The 19,754-nt window shown below is 38.4% G+C and overlaps 1 long non-coding RNA gene across 1 annotated transcript in view; it reads right to left on the minus strand.

Moving 5' to 3' along the window:
* The window catches only part of LOC131491541 (uncharacterized), a 140,824-nt gene extending 125,689 nt beyond the window's left edge, over positions 1-15,135 (minus strand). The window contains exon 1 of the long non-coding RNA XR_009251515.1: positions 15,022-15,135. This is a non-coding gene — a long non-coding RNA (uncharacterized LOC131491541). The remainder of the gene's footprint in view (positions 1-15,021) is intronic.
* Between the last annotated feature and the right edge of the window lie 4,619 nt (positions 15,136-19,754).

Consider the following 19,754-nt stretch of genomic DNA (forward strand, 5'->3'; position numbering starts at 1 on the left):
GGGAAAGGGCAATGGGGATGAAGAGGAGAAGGTTTCATTAAAGCGATTAGAAAATGCAAATCACCCCCAAAAACATAAATATTATCTATTTGAAAAGTATATGAAGGAATAATGTAAAGAATATTAAGTATCACTTATGATACAACTCTGTTATACATACTGTAAACATTTTGCCACATCTGTGTGTTCATCAAAGAACTATACATATAAGAAAAATGCGCAGTGATGTAATTTTAGAAAGTTACACACCCGTGTACCCAGCACCCAGACCATGACATGGAACATTACCAATACCCTACAAGGCTCTCTCATGCCTCTTCCACCAGATGTAATAATTACTAGTTCCAGCCTATTTTTGAGCTTTATGTAAAGAGAATCACATTACACGTTTTCCTCACATTCTGGGAAACGGATCCATGTAGTTATGTAAAATATTTACTCTTTCATTTGCCTACTGTTCCATTGTAAGAATACACGAAAAATAATGAATTGATCTTATTATCGATGGGCATTTGTGGTATTACAGCAATGCTGCTATGAGCAGTCTTGTTCTTGTATTTTGTGCTTGTGTGGACACCATATACTGACACATGTGTATCTGGTAGGGTAAGTCCACCAAAGTTTTACGCCTTTTGTCGACTACATACCTGGGAGTGGAATTTCTGGTCGTGGAGTACATACGTCCAGGGTTAGAAGATCAGTGCCAGAGAGTTTTCTTCAGTGCTTGCACCAATTAGCACGCTCACTGATAGTTAAGTGGGGGTTCGCATCCTCACATACACATTCTTGCCAATACTTGGTAGTGTCAGTTAACTTCATCATACTCGTGGGTGTTGTTTGATGGCATATAATTGGGCTTTTAGCTTCCATTGCCCTTATGATTTCCTATGGTGAGCTTTTCATGTTTATTCACCGTTTGAATGTTTTCCTTTGGGAAGTTCCTCATCATCTTTTGCTTAGGTTTTATCCTTCTTTTTCTTATGGTTTGGTAAAAGTTCTTTGTGTATTCTGGATATGAGTCCTTTATCATAGGCATACACTATAATATGATTTATATATCATATGTATTGCATATATATTTTGTATCTCATAAAGATGTATTGCAATTATCTTTTCCCATTCTGAAACTTGTCTTTTCATGAGCAGAAGGGTTATAAATCTTACTACAGTCCAATTTATCAATCTTTTCTTTTGTGGTTAATGTTATTTGTGTCCAGTTTAAAAAATCTTTACCCATCTCATGAGAATATTCTACATTATTGTCTAAAAGTTTAATGCTTTTATTTTCTTTCTCTTTTTAAAATTTTATTTAATTCCAAGTTAGTTAATATATAATAATGGTTTCAGGAGTAGAATTTAGTGATTCATCACTTACATATAATACCTAGTGCTCATCCCAACAAGTGCCCTCCTTAATGCCCATCACCCATTTAGCCCATCCCCCTAGGCACCTCCCCTCCAGCAGACCTCAGTATGTTCTCTGTATTTAAGAGCCTCTTATGGTTTGCCTCCCTCTCTGTTTTTATCTTATTTTTCCTTCCCTTCCCCTATGTTCATCTGTTTTGTTTCTTAAATTCCACATATAAGTGAAATTATATGATATTTGTCTTTTTCTAATGGACTTATTTCCCTTAGCATAATACATTCTAGTTCCATCCACGTTGTTTCAAATGGCAAGAGTTAAAAAACAGAATGCTTTCACTTTCCTATTAGGCCTATGATCTATCTAGAATTTTTATGTATGGTACAAGGTGGAGGTCAAGTTTTTTGTTTTTTGTTTTTATCCTTATGAATATCCAACTGACCAACAGCATTTATTGAGAAGACCATCTTTTTCTTTGGCTATGGCACCTTGTCATAAATCAGGGGATTGTATGTGTGGCATTGCTTCTAGACTTTTTATTCTATTCTTTTCATCTAATTTTCTACCCTTAATACCAATAGCATATTGTCTTATTCTAGCTTTTTAAAGATACCTTGATATTTAGCAGAATAAATCCTTTAAAGTTTGTCTGCTTCATGATTATTTTTGCTATTCTAAGCTACTTGCATTTCCAAAGAAATTTTAGATAGATTTTGTCAATTTCTTCAAGGTTTGTGGGGATTTTGGTAAAAACTAGTTTGTTTTTGTTTTGAGCAGGTTTTGAATTTTAGCAAATGCTGTTTCTGCATTATACCGAGATAATGATATGGTTATTCTCCTGGTGGTGAATTGCATAGACTGGGGTTTGAAAGTTATTGGTGTTTGAACGGAAATTCCTGCAACAAACCCAGTTTGATCATGATGAGCTATTCTTTTTATACACATTTGCAAATATTTTGTTTAGTATTTTTGCATATATACTCATAAAAGAAACTGGCCTGTGATTTTACTGTCTTATGATGTTCTTATCAGATTTTGTGTCAGAATTATGCTGCACTCATAATGACTTGGAAGTATTTTTCTTCTCCAAGTTTTTATTTAAATTCCAGTTAGTTAACATACAGTGTAATACTAGTTTCAGGTGTACAGTTTAATGATTCAACACTTCCATACCACACCCAGTGCTCATCACAAGTGTCCTCCTTAATCCCCATCACCTATTTAAACCATCCCCCCACTACCTCCCCTCTAGTAACTATCAGTTTGTTCTCCAGTTTGTTAACAGTCTGTTTCTTGCTCCCCCCACCCGCAACGATGTTCATTTGTTTTGTTTCTGAAATTCCACATATGAGTGAAATCATAATGGCATTTGTCTTTCTCTGACTTACTCCACTTAGCATTATACTCTCTAGGTCCATCCATGTTGTTCTAAGTGGCAAGGTTTCATTCTTTTTTACAGCTGAGTAATGTTTCATTGTGTGTACACACACACACACACACACACACAGAAATATTACATACATACACACGTATAATATACATACATGTACTACATACATACATACATGTATATATGTACACATGTACCACTTCTTTATCCATTCATCAGTTGATGGGCATTTGGGCTCTTTCCATAATTTGGCTATTGTTGATAGCACTACTATAAACATTGGGATGTACTAGGTATTTACCAAAAGGATACAAAAATACTAATTCAAAGAGATACATTACTTGGAAGTATTTCCTATTTTTCTAGTCTCTGAATTTTTTAAAAAGAAGGTTGTTATTCCTTAAATATTTACAAAAACCTGCAGGTGTGAATTCTGCACTATGAAGGCACTTGGGTCTGGAGAACACTCTATAGGAAGGTCTCATTTACATATTCAATTCTCTAATAGGCGTATAGGTTATTCAGTAGTTAAAAATTCTCCTTGAGTCAGCTTTGGTAAGTTGTGTTGTTCTAAACATTTGTCAATTTCATCTGACTTTCAAATTTATTGACCAACTCTTTCAAAGTAATCTCTTATTTTCTTTTTAATGTTTGTAGAGTCTATAATTATTCCCTTTTTATTTATTTATTTATTTATTATTTAAAAAAATTTTTTTTAATTTATTTATTTTTCACAGAGAGAGAGAGAGAGAGAGAGAGAGAATGAGAATGAACGGGGGAGGGTCAGAGAGAGGGAGACACAGAATCCGAAGCAGGCCCAGGCTCTGAGCCCTCCGCACAGAGCCTGACATGGGGCTTGAACTCACAGACTGGGAGATCATGACCTGAGCCGAAGTCGGGCGCTCAACCAACTGAGCCACCCAGGTGTCCCTAATTATTCCCTTTTTAAATTTCCACTTTTGGCAATATTTTCTTTTGCTCTTTTTTACTTTATTAATCTTGTCAAAGCTTTGTAAATATTATTAATTGTTTTCAAATAATCAGCATTTCTTTTTGTTGATTATCAACTGCTTGCTTGTTTTCTATTTTATTAATTTGTGTTCTTCAAAATAATTTACTTCATATTATTGTCTTTTGAGTTTTCTTTCCCTAACTTCTTGAGGTGGTCACTTAAATCATTGTTTTTAGCCTTTCTTCTTTTCTATTTTATGCATTTAAGGCAATAAATATCCTTCCAAGAACAGCTTAGGCTGCTTTCTGTAATTTTTTCTATGTAGTATTTTTATTATCATGTACTTCAAAAATATTTTCTGATTTTCATCGAGATTTATCTATTGACCTATGGGTTCTTTTTCTAGTTTCTTGAGTTAATTAATTAATCAATTTATTTCCATTCTTTCTTGTGCAATGATAAAAACATAAAAAGTCATAACTTATCTTCTGTACAACTATGGCAGGATCCTATGAAGTTCACTTTTATATTTAATGCTTCTATTTGGATATTTTTAAAAATACTTCAAATAATGTTTAAGTTTTTTGCTCTTTGTATTAATAATTATTTACAAGACTATCTTCTGCTTTTCCAGGTGATTGGGTTTTAATGATATTCCCTTGCTACTGACTTCCAGTTTCATTGTACTCTTCAGATAGAATCGACCCGTAAAGCCTCTATAGTTTATTAACCTATTCTTGGAGGATTATAATGAACATCTTAAAATGTTTCATAAACCTATGAAAAGAGTTGCATTTTCTATTTGGAGACTTAGATTTCAATATGTGCCTATACAGGAAACTAATCCCATAGATTAGATATCCTGTATCCGATTAACAATTCTATTAATTAATTCTTAAGTTTCTAACTATTATTGCTTTATAGATCTTAGTACTTTATTATTCAAAGACTCATGGCTTTGTTACTTTATCTTCACTTATGTACTTTATCAACCTAAATTTTTTTTTTATGTTTTAAATGATTTTGCCTTTGATTTCTACTTTAATATCCTATCCCTAGGATTTTTTTTTCATTTGGATTGGTCTGCTTTTGGACTATCCTTTAAATATTAATCTATCAAAACCACTTTTCTTTATGCACATCCAGGGGTTGTAGTTGGAATTTTTTTTTATCCATGTTCAAGAGTATTATTTCTTGATAAGAGAATCATCCTATTTACAGTTATAATCATAGTTGCTCTGTTTTGTCTTATGTCTGTTATCTGGATTTATGTCTTACATTTTTAATAATATTATGCATATATGTATACATATTTGATTTTTCTCTAATAACTTAGAAGTTTTAGAGCATAGTCTTTATGCCATTAGTTCATGCACCCCTGGGGATATACAGCAATGCACTTGGGATGTGTCATGACACAGGATAAATACATGCTCTTGAAGTATCACTTGCATTAAATGGTAAAGAAATAAAAAAGTTTTATTATTAAAATCAATACTGATATGTAATGTGATAAAATGAAAAATTCACATGACACTTCTGAAATCTCTATCTGGGATTGGGCCATTCTGGGTTATGTTGACAGACCCCTGGGGCATGTGTTCACTTTCTCTGATGTTAGGGGGACTTATGTGGAAACACTTGAGAACATCTGTGTCCATTTTTTAAAATTACTTTTGAAGCCTAAACCTATATGTTCTAATTTTCAAAGTAAAACAATGAAATAGTATTTCTTGAATTTCCACTCTATCAACCAAGGAAATGAGTACTCTTTAATTTCTTCTCCCTTCTTCCCTATCACTTTTTTTCAATTTAGTTGATATTGCATAGAATTTTGGACCCAGATTATTATTATTCCAATTTGACTGTGAATTTTAATAATCAAAGTTATTATTTCTTATTTATTACACAAACACTTTATATTTATGGTAAAAGTTAGAAAATACAGATAAATACACTCAACCTTCTATTACTTAAAAATATAAAGAAAGGGTAAGGGGCACCTGGGTGGTTCAGTCGGTTAAGCGTCTGACTTCAGCTCAGGTCATGATCTCGTGGTTCGTGAGTTTGAGCCCCACGTTGGGGAGCAGAGCCTGGAGCCTGCTTCAGAGTCTGTCTCTCCCTCTCTCTCTCAAAAATACATAGACATTAACAAAATAATAATAAATAAAAACATAAAGAAGGGGTAATAATTTTGTCAGTGTGAGATAGGAATAGAACTTAGGTATTTTTCCAATTTTTTTTTTAAATGTTTAATTACTTATTTTGAGAGGAAGAACGGCAGAGAGCGGGAAGAGAGACAATCCCAATCAGATTCCACGGTGTCAGTGTGGAGCCTGACTTGGGGCTCAAACACATGAACCAAGAAATCATGACCTGAGTTGAAATTAAGAGTTGGATGCTTAACTGAAGGAGCCACCCAGGCACCCCTCCAATTCTTTAGTTAGTTTACATAACATCAATTAGATTTACCATCTTTACCTTATATATTATTTTCATCTGTGCTTTCCTGTGTCTAAATACTATATTGTATTATGTTACATTAAGGTAAACTAAATAGATGGGAATACAAGCTGGTGCAGCCACTCTGGAAAACAGTATGGAGCTTCTTCAAAAAACTAAAAATAGAACTACCCTATGACCCAGCAATTGCACTACTAGGCATTTATCCAGGGGATACAGGTGTGCTGTTTCGAAGGGATACATGCACCCCCATGTTTATAGCAGCACTATCAACAATAGCCAAAGTATGGAAAGAGCCCAAATGTCCATCGATGGATGAATGGATAAAGAAGATGTGGTATGTATATACAATGGAGTATTACTCGGCAATCAAAAAGAATGAAATCTCTCCATTTGCAACTACGTGGATGGAACTAGAGGATATTATGCTAAGCAAAATTAGAGAAAGACAAATATTATATGACTTTACTCATATGTGGACCTTAAGACACAGAACAGAAGAACATAAGGGAAGGGAAACAAAAATAATATAAAAACAGGGAGGGGGAAAAAAACAGAAGAGACTCATAAATATGGAGAACAAACAGAGGGTTACTGGAGGGGTTGTGGGGGAGGGATGGGCTAAATGGGTAAGGGGCACTAAGGAATCTACTCCTGAAATCACTGTTGCACTATACGCTAATTTGGATGTAAATTTTAAAAAGTAAAAAATAAAAGTTAAAATAAAAAAAATGAAAAAAAATTAAATATAAATAAAATGAGATCACAGTAAACCTAATAACAGTAAACAAAATAACAGCACACTAAATAAAACTACACTATACTAAGCTATGTAAGGTCTATTTCAGGATCTCCTGTTTCATTTCTTTGATTTGTACTCAATTACTGTTTCAGTATCATTGTGATATATACATATATATATATATATATATATATATATATTCCTGTGTACATGTGCTTATATATGTATAGGCACATAATTAGATTCTTGTTATTCACAGCAGTTATGTTCTATAAAGACACTGCAAACAGTGAATTAGCAAGTATTGAATTACTGTTCCTAAAAGAAATATAGGATAAGGTTCCTGTAAGACTCTGGTCACAATGCTTTTATCAACTGATCAGTGGATAACCTTGTTTTATGTGTATTTCTGTTTAAACACTAATATGTATGTGCACATATATACATACATATGATTCATTAATATCAGACTCATCTTGTGCTTAGGAACACCAGCCCATGCACTTAGGTCCATTTTAAACAGTGAAACCAACAACAAAAAGTACAAAAAATGTGAAAAGCAACACTAAATACACTTAGTTTACAGCATAAGAAAAGCATACTTAGTTTAAAGCATGAGAAAAGCAACAAAAGGCAGAGTGGTGCCTCATTTGAACTTACTTGGGAACATGCAAATTGGGCAACTCAAAGATTTTGTGACGCTGTGAATGGCTGTGAACACTGATTTGGGTTACAAATAAACGTTAGTGAGTGTGAAAATTTGCAAATACAAGATCTGCAAATAATGAGGGTTGACTCTGTGTCTATATATATATATATATATATATATATATATATATATATATATATAATAGTAAATATATATATAAAGTCTTGATAGGCTGGTCGCCACTCATTGCATTAAAGTAGTTCTTGGCTATTTTTGAGAGTTTATTTTCAGAAATATTCTCCTTCTCTGACTCCTCTCAGTTTTTAAAATTTTTTTTTAATGTTTATTTATTTTTGACAGAGAGAGAGAGAGAGAGAGAGAGAGAGAGAGAGAGAGAGAGAGAGACAGAACATGAGTGGGGGAGGGGGCAGAGAGAGAAGAAGACCCAGAATTCGAAGCAGGCTCCAGGCTCCAAGCCATCAGCACAGAGCCCGAGTGGGGCTTGAACTCGCGGACTGCGAGATCATGACCTGAGCTGAAATCGGACGCTCAACCAACTGAGCCACCCAGGCGCCCCTCTCTCAGTTGTTTACTCTGCAGTGCTTTTCGTTTGTTTTACTTTATGTATGTATTCAGACTAATCAGCTCACTTTAGTTTATGCCCCTTTCTTCCCTAGGGTGTACATTTACTTTTCTTGGCTAGTAGGACTCTTTGGTATAGATAAGCCTTATGGACATCAGGATAACGACTTGCCTTTGGATCCCTTTCTGCCTTTGTGTGGTGGGTATCTCGTATCTATAACTGGTGGGCAAGTTGATGGACACAATTCCTAGTCTACTTCTCAGTTATTAGCATTTTTTCATTTATTGGGATATTTTCCAAACTACAGCCTTTAGACCAATGCACGTTTCAGATGAAGTGTTCACTTATCTCCTCTAAATGGAGAAAAAAAAGCAGGCAATGTATTGAGAATAATTAAGAGACACTTCTTTATTCGAGATTAATTTTTCAATGTTTATGCTAACTAACCTCCTTTGCTTTTTTTCAAATTTTTTAAAGTTTATTTATTTATTTTGAGAGAGACAAAGACAGCACAGGTGGCGAGGGGCAGAGAGAGAGGGACAGAGAGAACATCCCAAGCTGGCTCTGTGCTGCCAGCACAGAACCTGACATGGGGCTTGAACTGATGAAACCATGAGCTCATGACCTGAGCTGAAACCAAGTCAGACGCTTAACCAACCGAGCCATCCAGGCACCCCTGCTCTTATTTTTTAAATTTAAATTTTTTAAATGTAAATTTTATCTTATATTTATTTGTAAGATAAAATAAATGGCAACCCAATGTTGATTTCCAAAATTTTCTTTGAAATGTTATTTATATGTGAAATCCAGAAGTCCAGACATAATATAATCTGTTCTAGCAGTGTTATTTTTCACTTTCCCAACCACCTTTCTCCTTGCAAAGATAGGTAAATAGATAGGTAGATAGACAGGTAGGTAGGTAGATAGATAGATAGACATCATTATTATTATTAAAATTATATTCCAGGTCCTCCTAAGCACATGACACATATAACCTCCTTTAATCCTCCCAATAACTCTACTAAGTAGGTAGGAACTATTATTATCCCTATTTTATAGGTGGAAAAACTAAGGCCCAGAGAGACCTTCAAGAATCCTCAAGTAGTTAGTGGCAGATTCAGGACAGTCTGGTTGCTTGTGCATTCTTCTAAGCACCACACGAGCCCCCTCTCTGCCTGCCTCACACCTGTATTCCCACCTGTGTTGTTCTTCCTGCTCCTGCACCTGACTTCAGTGCTTTACTTATAGATATTGCATTTCTAGCACACAGTGTTGCTATTCCTGCCTTGTTCTTGACCATGTCTGTCTTCCCTGAAAGGACAGACATGGCCAAGATGGGTGGATGAACCAACACAGAAGAAGGAATATAACGTTGTGTGATTCTTAGTACACGATAGAACAGAGAGACACCCCTGCTATTTCCTGTTTGCTTTTGATCTTGAGTGGCTTATTCTAAATAAGACTATGGAAAAGACACAAAGTATCTCCCTGCTTATTTTTAGACCTCCTTTTTTTTTTTTTTTTTTTTTACAAGAAGCAATTCTGGTCTGTGCAATGCAGCGTCTGTGCACTTAAACCTAGATACATTTTCCTCAATCCATCTCTTTGTGTCTTACAGTTTCAATATCTTTCCTATTTTGATATGCTATTTCTCAGTTTCAGCTTTTAAGGCTGTTTGGAGAATTGTTGGTTTTTTTTTAATTGTCTTTATGAGTATGTTGGAAAAAGCTGTTAGTCAACATTTTAAATTCCAGGCAGGTTCTTCCTAATTTTTCTCTGCATGTTTTCAGAAAGTTTTTCCAAAAATAAGTTCTTTTCCTGAAACTTGAGTGATAGGTTTTCCTCCCTTTTTTTATTTTGCAGCATCTTTTCACTGCTTCCATCTTGGTAGATCTGTGTTCAGTCAAGTAGAAAGAGGACACATTGTACACAAGGCTGACTTTTTTTCTTATAAACAGGATGGGTGGATCCTTGTTGATTTCCTCTCCTCTGTTTTCTCCTTTAGAAGCCCCATCTCAAATCCTAGACTAGAGAGCTAGCTACTTTCTAGCTCTGTGTGGTGGCACCCTGAGTGGGGAAGGTGGGGACATTAGCATGGGCCATTCCTTAGGGAACTTACTCTATATTGGATGCTGACATACCCAGAACTCTGTTTGCTCCTGCTTTCCCTCTCTTGGCTACTATAGGAGCACATGTGCCCATCTTGCCTTCGGCCTTGTGTTACTGTCTATGTACAACAGAGAAGCCTCACCGTGGGGACTCTTCTCCTTGGAAGCACCTCTGCAGACCCACTTTGGAAGGCCATCAGTCTGCCACTGTGGACGGGGTAGCCAGTGAAGCATTTCCTCCCTGCACCAGTGCCTACCTGTGTCCTCAGTCCTCCTGTGTCTCCTCAAGAAAGCTTCCACCAGGGTTTCCCACCGGGCTCGACAACTCCCCTTGCTCTTGCCCAACTCTACTCTTCTCATGAGAAAGCCCATAAAGTCTGAGGAATGTGGACAACAACTTTCCTGAGTTCTCCATGCCAGTGCAGAACTATTGGTACTTTCATATTCGTTTGGCCACACCAGTAGGGAAAGGAGAGACCTGTATTCAAGTCACCATCTTCCACTTAACCCTTTAATTTATATTTATTGTTTTTTAGGCATTGGTGTCACTTTCTCTTAGTGGTCTCATTTAATCCACCAAATATCCCTTTAAGATATTTTATCATCATCCCCATTTTACAGGCAAGTAAACTGAGGTTCAGAAGAGTGTACTGATTTAAGTTTGTATAGCCAGTTAGAAATGAATCCAGTTTTTATAAGAGCATACAGTTTTCCTACCACTTTTTCTTGTCTCATGCTAATTATACTGCTTGCAAAAGGCACACGAGCACAGGTCCAGCCTTTGATGGCCTGTGCTTTTGTCACTTTCTTGCTGTGTGACCTTGGGCCAGTGATTCAGTTTCTGCTTCAGTAAAATGGGAATAATAATATACCTAATTTTGGAACTGGATGAGAGAGTACATGTCAGGGCTTTCAAACTCACATGCCTTTTGGAACATGGCAGGAGGCATAAATGTGTGCACTGGCCTCACGTAAGATTGCAGGGATTGACAAGGACTGTGAAACCTGGAGAGGGCTTCTGAAGACATCAAGCTCTATTTGTTAAAAGTTGCCAGGCTCACTGTATGCCCACCAGAAGGGCTATAATGGAGAGGAAAAAAGAAGGAAAAATGCCAAATGTTGTCAAAGAAGTGTAGCTGAAATCCTCATAGGCGTCTGGTGGGAATGTGAGCTGTATAACCGGCCTGGAAAACCAACATACACATACTTTGACCCCGCATCTCAACTCGTGAGCACACACTCAAACAAGAAGAGTGCAGATGTCCACCGAAAGGTATGCACTTTCAAGAATGTGCACGACAGCACTATGCAGGATAGGAATCGACTGCCAACCCTGCATTGCATCAATACCTGGTGGGATACTAACATAATGGAATAAAGAGGAATCTGTAATTACATGGAACAACATGGACACATCTTATGGGACATAAGGTCAAGCAGCAGCAGCTGGATATAGAATAATCATGGATGATTCCAGACGTGAAAAGGTAGGAAAATGGATCCATGCTACAGGAGCTGGGGTAGTAGTTAGTGACTGGAGAGAGTTTGAGAGGGACTTCTGGAGGCTTCTACCGCCTGCTTCCTGCTCTTTTGACTCGTGTTCACTCTGAAATCACCGAGCTCTACGCTAATGAGGGCACACTTCTTTGGATGCGGTTATACCTGGATGTGATGTACACATTTTAAAAACAAATAATAATTGCAGATTCTTCCCCCAGACAAAAGCACTGAAGGCACACACACATCAGCTGGTAGTATTTGCTACATTTTCTCGCTTATGTTCCCACCACACTATCTGAACCTTGAAATTCTGCTCCATCGACACTGGCTACAGAACAGGACAGGTCCCCCTTTTTCTGTTTTGTGGGTTTTCCAAGGGGACAATGAGGAGGCACAGATGGCAGGGGTTCAGGAGGAAGGCCTAAAGATTAGATGCAAGGATGACTTTTTGAGGACCTCTGTAGAAGTCTCAGCTAATTGCTCTGACTCTGTCACTTCTGCGGTCCCCTGGGACCTAGATGTATCCCGGCTTGCTTCTGTTACAACAAGTGTGTGTAAGGTGTGAGCAGGGAGAAGGCTAACAAACTTTTTTCTCCCTCAGCCTCCAACCGTTAAAAAGCCCTGGATTCTCGGCCAGGAGTGGCTTGGGGCTGTGGGGTTTGGGGAATGCATGTGAGCATGTGGCTGTCCAGTGCCCTCTCCACCTTCAAGGAAGAGATGTCTCCTGGTCACACCAAAAAGCATCACACTCAAGTCAAGAGTCTCCATTAATCCCAACAACAGAAGCTGAGGCTTGGATCATATGCCCGCTTTGTAGAAAAGCAAGCTGCAGCCCAGACAAATGAGACAACTTTCCCAACCTCACTCTGCTGAGTGGCAGGGTCTGGATTTGAACTCAGATCTTCTGAATCCTACAATTTACATGAAACTACCAGCTCCAACCCCGGGCTTTTCCTCATCTCTCTTCCTCCATGCTTGTAGTCCTTCCTTTCTGCTCTAACCTGAAGCTGCCTAGGCCCTGCTTTTCTACCGTGCCACCAATTTGAGTGAGTCAGAAAAAAGCCCAGATCCCACGTACAGTACTCACAGGTCTTCAAAGGACTTCCTGTGGCTGTAGAAAGGGAAGTTGCTAGAGGGAAATCGGCACCATTCTTTATACTTTCCTTTCCTCAGAATAAGCACTCTGGAAACCTCAGTGGACTGGGTCCCACCGCTTTCCTAGTACAGCCTGCCCTCATTAGAGAAGGGCCACTGGGGCTCCATCAATGCCTTCTTGTGGAGGAGCATGTGCTTCTCTCCTGAGCAGCCATTTTGAGAACCAGACCTGGCCCAGCTTTGCTAACGAGAAAGGAGGAAGCCTTGGGGGTGCCAGGGTGCTGAACTATAACGAGGGGGCTGGGCATGACTCAAGAGCAGGTGCTCTGGAATAAGCTTGGCTTCATCATTCTTCACTGTGTGCTTTTGTGCTCTTTGAGCCTCCAGTTCCCCAATTATGAAATCAGGATTTTAATAATAACCACACAGAACTCTTTGAGGAGATTCGTAAGAGTTGCTGTGTAAAGGGTCTAATACATAGGGTTGATATTTTAAAACTATGGTCCATGTTTCCTCCTATAGAATCATGTAAATTAAAATGCACATCTCTAGGCCCATTCCTGACTTATGGAGTCAGAATCTTGGGGGGAGGGGCAGGGCCCAAAAATCTATCTCTTGATAAGTCTCCCAGGGCAAGGCAATTTCAATAGAGAGATGTCGGTTCTGTGGTATGGCAAGCCGAGGGGCCAGGAAGCATCAGCAAGAACTGCTTAAAGGGTCAACAGACACTTCTCATGATGCTGGAGCCCAAATCCTGAAGGTTGCATAGGACATGACCTCTTCAGGAAAGAGACGGACTTCCTCAATTGTATCACTGGAAGTACCAATGTAAGATCCACACAGTCAATGGTCAGGAATGGTAGGAGGGTGAAGAAGTGGTTGAGACATTGAGGGGTGTCAGAGATGGACTGATTCAACACAATGGCCGATGCACCTGAGCAGGGTCATGAGACTCTCACTCCCACTCGTCTATGCTGGATAAGCCCAGAGCTGCCGTGGGATAGGCTGACGGCATCTAGTTATCCTGAAGACTTGTTGAATTGGTTTCTTGGGCTTCCCTACTCCCCAGTACAGCTCTTCAATAAATACTAACCACGTTTGGATGCAATGTGGTATCTTGCAACATGAAAGAATTACTAACGCCCTGATAAAAGGTTTTGACCTTATCATATAAAAAATGCCTCGCTGGTGTGAATACTAATATTCAGCTAAAAATACCCATTCTTCTTTGCTGCAGCTTTGCAGCCACAGTCTACCTCCCAGACACTCGCTGTCCCAGTCTCAGTGACCCAGAGTACACCAGAGATAAGTCAGCAAGGGAAAGGTCCCATGTCTCAGGTCTGAACATTGAAAAGGGAAAAAAAGGGAAAGTTTTTAGAGGACTCCTGGGAAAGATTTTGCTCCGTTGATAAAAGGAGAGCTATGCCACCTCTCCTTTTTGTCAGCCCATGCAAATGTGATTTCAGGAGCCATGGCAGCCTCCTTGAGTCCATGAATAGAAAACCAAAAGAATATCAGAGAAACCAACCCAGGTCTCTGACATTACTAAACTAACTTACCGCCTTTCAAACTGGTTAACTTTACATCTGTTGTTTGTGAGCAAGTTAAGTACATTCATATTCAAGCCACTTTTACTCTGAAAGAAGTTTTACCGATATAAGATCCATTGAAGGGTTTCAACCAAAAGGTGAATATGACCAGTTTTGTGTTTCAAATATTTTAGATTAGGGTATGACATATATTTTGAATGAGGAGTGATAGACAGAAGGCAGAAAGACCAGGAAGGTAACTTGCAGTATTCAAAGCAAGAGTAGTAGAGACTTGACCATAAATGTTGAAAACCTACTATGTACTAAAGCAGTGAACTGAAAACAGCATAGCATATCATGTGTAACGTTTTTACTCAGCACTTTTTTCTTTAAATTGCTTCCTTTTTAAATGAAAAATTATCATAATTTTTATGCACTAGTTATTTTTTTCATATACACATTAAATAAGTAAGGAATTTTCTCTATTTAAATTATAACAAACTAGGTTTTATGGACTAATTCTGTTATTGAGAGTAACTAGCAGCCCAGATAAAAATATTTCAAAATCAGGACATATGGGTCCAGGATCCTAAAGAAAAAAGGAACACAGAGACAGTCTGTGACAATTTTCCCCTTGAGGGACTTACCAATTCACAGGTGGCAGGCGTCGATCAGAACCTCCAGCAGTCTCCCAGGCGGATGAGACAGAAAGTCAGAGTTTGAGGCCTCGTAAACACGGTGGATTTTCCACTGGGACTGCAGAAGGGCTGGAGGTATGAGTAAACCAGAAATAAATCAGCCCTCTCAATGACTGAAACCAGCACAAAATCAGCTTAATGTCTGATTGTAATAAAGTGCATTCCCAGTAGTCTAATATTAGTTTAGACTCTTACTATTCCTTTCCTTGGATCCAACAGCTGAGCCTGCTCCAGAGGCAGAGGTAAGGTGAGAAAAATAACAGTGATACCTGCTATTTAGTAAGCATTTACTATGTATCGGATTCTTACTATCACACCACGAAAGACACAGCATGATAATCCCAAAGATCTATCAAGAAAACGGAGTCTCTGAGAGCGAAATATCTTGCCCAAGGCCACGAAAGTGGTACATGATAGAAATCAGATTGGACTCATTTGTGGTTGCAGAGCACCAGCATTTTCTTTCGTGCCAGTTTCCCACTGCCCTTGCGTATACTGCAGTCAGGGCAGCAGCGACAACTTGACCAACAGTGCCCCAGGGACCCGGGGCTCACAGACACTGCATTTAGCCAACCAGCAGGTCCAAGCACTGCCTCTTCTAGGCAGCGATGGCCAAACATAAGTCCCTGCAACTGGGTCATAATTCCAAGATACTTCCCCACCCACTCCCACTTTGTCCACTCTCTGAGATTTCATGCTGTCTGTGACCCACTTCGTCTACTGTTTTCTCCTACCACGGGGGCCATGGTGCCAGTCATCCTTTACATTTGACCTGACCTTTTCCTTGCTTTTCAGCAGCCAGCTGTCTTTGCTGAGTCCACCCTGTTAATTTTTCTGACATTTATTTCAATAAAATTCAGTGAGTCTGGTTCCATCATTCTGACTAAGCTCTAGGCCAGGGAGAGCAAACTGTTTTCACCTCCCATGTTCCCTCTAATCAATTGATAGTGCCTGCCCAGAGCACAATGGCTAGAAGGATGGTAAGACACATTCATAGTCAGAGGCAGAGCCTGCCACGCTTGGTGAGTGACGTCAGATAGGCTGTGAGGGAGAGGGAGTGGTAATGCAAACACCACACATGGGTCTCTATTGCTCTATGCTCCGGATACTGTTCACCTTCACCAGCCACTCTGATTTTGCTTCCAGAGAAATGAGCTGCATTTTGGTTCTGAAATTCCCTTCTAGTTCCACCAGGAGGGATGCCCCACTGGTCAGGTTGGGGTCCTTTTAAACTCATTTCAGATGATGCTTACAGAAGTGGACCTGCTTGGGAGGAAATATCAGAACAGAGACAAAAACCTAGTCTCCAGGGAGCAAATTCTCCATTCTTTCTGCTGCCCTCAGATGTCTCTCCACAGCCTTTCTACAGCTGATTGTGGTTTATGAACCAAGAATTTATATACTCGATCTGACAAAAGATTTTTCTTCCCTGAGCTGTGACTATTTTTATATAAGCCTAGCAAGGTTATAAAAATGGAATCACATTTAGTTACACATTTAATGAATCACCTTCTTTATTGAAAAGAATCAGGTTACACGAAATCAGGATGGTCCCTGAACACCAAGCACACATCTTTTACATTAAAAAAAAAAGTATGAAAGAGGAGAAGTGACTTACATCACTCACTTGACAGTGGTTGTGGGCACAGTGGAGCAGATTTTCCTTCGTTTTTGCCTTCGAGGTTCTTCTATACATGTCTCCCTCCCGCCTTCAAGCCCCCTTTCAATGAATTCCCCTTATGTGTTCTGTTTTACTTTCTCTGCAACTTCAATTATTTTCTTCTCTCTCAGTGAGGAGTTTCAGTCAAATTAACAACTCCTAGTCCCAGATCCTCCAGAAAACCAGTTTCATGTGTATGAACTGACTTCTGCCTTTGAATCAGGAAAATGTAGCTATTCACTTAACAATACTACACAGTATAAGCCATGCTAATCCATGGAGAAATGAAGAGATTTGTGAAGACAGAGTGCTTACCAGCAAGCTGAAAATGATGAAAGCTTGGAAAACTGGGAACTGGAAGGAAACACAGAGGTCATATAATCTACCCACTCACTTTAAATAAGAGCACAGAGAGACACAGAAAGCTAAGCAGAATGCGAATGATTACCCGGTTGTTTGGGGCTGAATTGTGTCCTCTGACAATTCATGTGTTGATGTCCTAACCCATATCTCAGAATGTGACTGTATTTAGACAAGGTCTTTAAAGAAATAATTAAGTTAATATGAGGTCTTTAGCATGGGCCCCCATCCAATCTGACTGATGTTCCTATAGGAAGACATTTGGACACGGACACACAGAAGAAAGACCATGTGAGGACACAGTAAGAAGGTGGCCACCTGCAAGTCAAGGAGGAAGGCCTCAGGAGAAACAAAACCTTCTGATACCTGGATTTGGGGTGTAGCCTCCAGAACAATGAGAATATAAATTTTTGTTTAAGCCACTTTGTAGTATTTCATTATGGCAGCCAGAGCAAACTAATATAGCCAGCCAGTAAGCAGCAAGAATGGTATTCAGGGAGCCGACGCTCAGTCAGCTGAGCGTCCAACTGCAGCTCAGGTCATGATCTCAAGGTCTGTGAGTTCGAGCCCCGCATCGGGCTCTGTGCTGACAGCTCAGAGCCTGGAGCCTGCTGCGGATTCTGTGTCTCCCTCTTTTTCTCTGCTTCTCCCCCCACTAGCTCTGTCTGGCTCTCTCTCAAAAATAAATAAAAACATTAAAAAAAAAAAAGATTGGTATTCAAACCTAGGACCCTGAATCAAAGTCTAGGTGCTCTCTGTCTTATTCTATCTATAATGGTCCTTAATGCTGTTCAGAACAGGATATACAATACAAATCTGCCTTTCCTTTGGATGTATGGATTGAATGTTACTATCTCAGGATTGGGTGGACCTATGAGTAACATTCAACAAGGAGAGAGAGAGAAAGAGGAAGAGGTTACCTGAAAATGACATTCTCATCTTTTGAAAATATAAGGAATCCACAAAATTTTAGAATTAAAAATTTAGCAAATGTATCTGGACAAAAGAACAATATGAAAAAAATCTCATTCTGATCTACCAGAAACAATAAAATATGAAATATAATATAAAAACATAAAATGGCAATAAGGTATCTGGGAATAAATTTATATGGCTGACTTCTATTTACCAATATTTTGCTAAGGATTTTTTTTAACGTTTATTTTTGAGACAGAGAGAGAGAGAGCATGAACAGTGGAGGGTCAGAGAATGAGGGAGACACAGAATCTGAAACAGGCTCCAGGTTCTGAGCTGTCAGCACAGAACCTGATGCGGGGCTCGAACCCACGGACCGCGAGATCATGACCTGAGCCAAAGTCAGACGCTTAACCACTGAGCCACCCAGGCGCCCCAAGGATTTTTATATGTATACTCATGAGGTATACTGGTCTGTAGTTTTGTGTTTTTGTTTTTGTTTTTTTTTTGTTTTTTTGTTTTTTGGTATCATCATTAGCTGGTTTTGGTGTCAGGGTAATACTATTTCCATCAAATGGATTGGATAGTAGTCCTTCTTTTACTATCTGGAAGAGAGTGTGCAGAATTCATATTAATTCTTCTTTAAACATTCAGTAAAATTCCCCAGTGAAACCAACTAGATTTAGAGATTTTGAGGGGATGGTTTTTAAATTCCAAATTCAATTTTTTGAGTCACAAAGCCATTCAAATTATGTATTTTATACTGATTGAGTTGTGGTAGTTTGTGTATTTTATGATGTAGTCCATTTCATCCAAGTTGTCAAATGTATGCATGTAGAATTGTTCTTGGTATTCCCTTATCTTTCTTTGGATGTGGGAAGGGTTTATAGATATACAGTTTCATTTATTCTATTGTTAAGTCTTGTCTTCTTTGTCGATTCTCCTAGGGAGTTGTTGATTTTATTTCTCCTTTCAAAGAACCAGCTGTTTGTTTCACTATTTTCTCTATTGTTTTTCTGTTATCATTTTCATTTGTTTCTGCCCTTACCTTTACCATTTCCTTCCTTGTGCTGGCTCCAGGTTTACATTGCTCTTCTTTCCCTAGGTTCTGAGGTGAGAGCCTAAATAACTGATTCAAGACATTTCTTCTTTTCTAATGTAAATGTTTATGCTATAAATTTTCCTCTCAGAACTGCTTTAGCTGTGTTTCATGAATTTTAATATATCACAATTTAATTTTCATGCAGTTTAATATATTTCTTTTATTCTCCATTGGACTCCCTCCTTGATTCATGAATTATTTAGAAGCGTGTTGTTTAGTTTTCAAGTGCTTGGAGGTTTTCCTGTTAACTTTCTGTTGATTCCTTATTTGATTCCAATGTGTTCAGAAAATACCATCTGTATGATTTCAATTCTTTTAAATTTCTTGAGGTTTGTTTTATGCTCCAAGATGTGTTCTATCTTGGTGACTATTCCATGTGTGCTTGATGAAAATATGTATTCTGCTATTGTCAGTTGAATGTTCTACATATGTCAGTTAGATCCTATTAGTTGATTGTGTTGTTAAGTTGTATATTCTTGCTGATTTACTATTAGTTCTATCAGTTGTTGACAGTGGGAGTTGAAATCTCCAACTTTAATTGTGGAGTTGTCCTTTTGGTTCAATTTTTGTTTCGTGTATTTCAGGTTCAGTTCCTTGGTACATCAACATTTAGAATTGTGGATTGTTTTCTTTCTAATGGATTGA

The sequence above is a fragment of the Neofelis nebulosa genome, chromosome 12, assembly GCF_028018385.1.
Source record: "Neofelis nebulosa isolate mNeoNeb1 chromosome 12, mNeoNeb1.pri, whole genome shotgun sequence".
Lineage (NCBI taxonomy): Eukaryota > Metazoa > Chordata > Mammalia > Carnivora > Felidae > Neofelis > Neofelis nebulosa.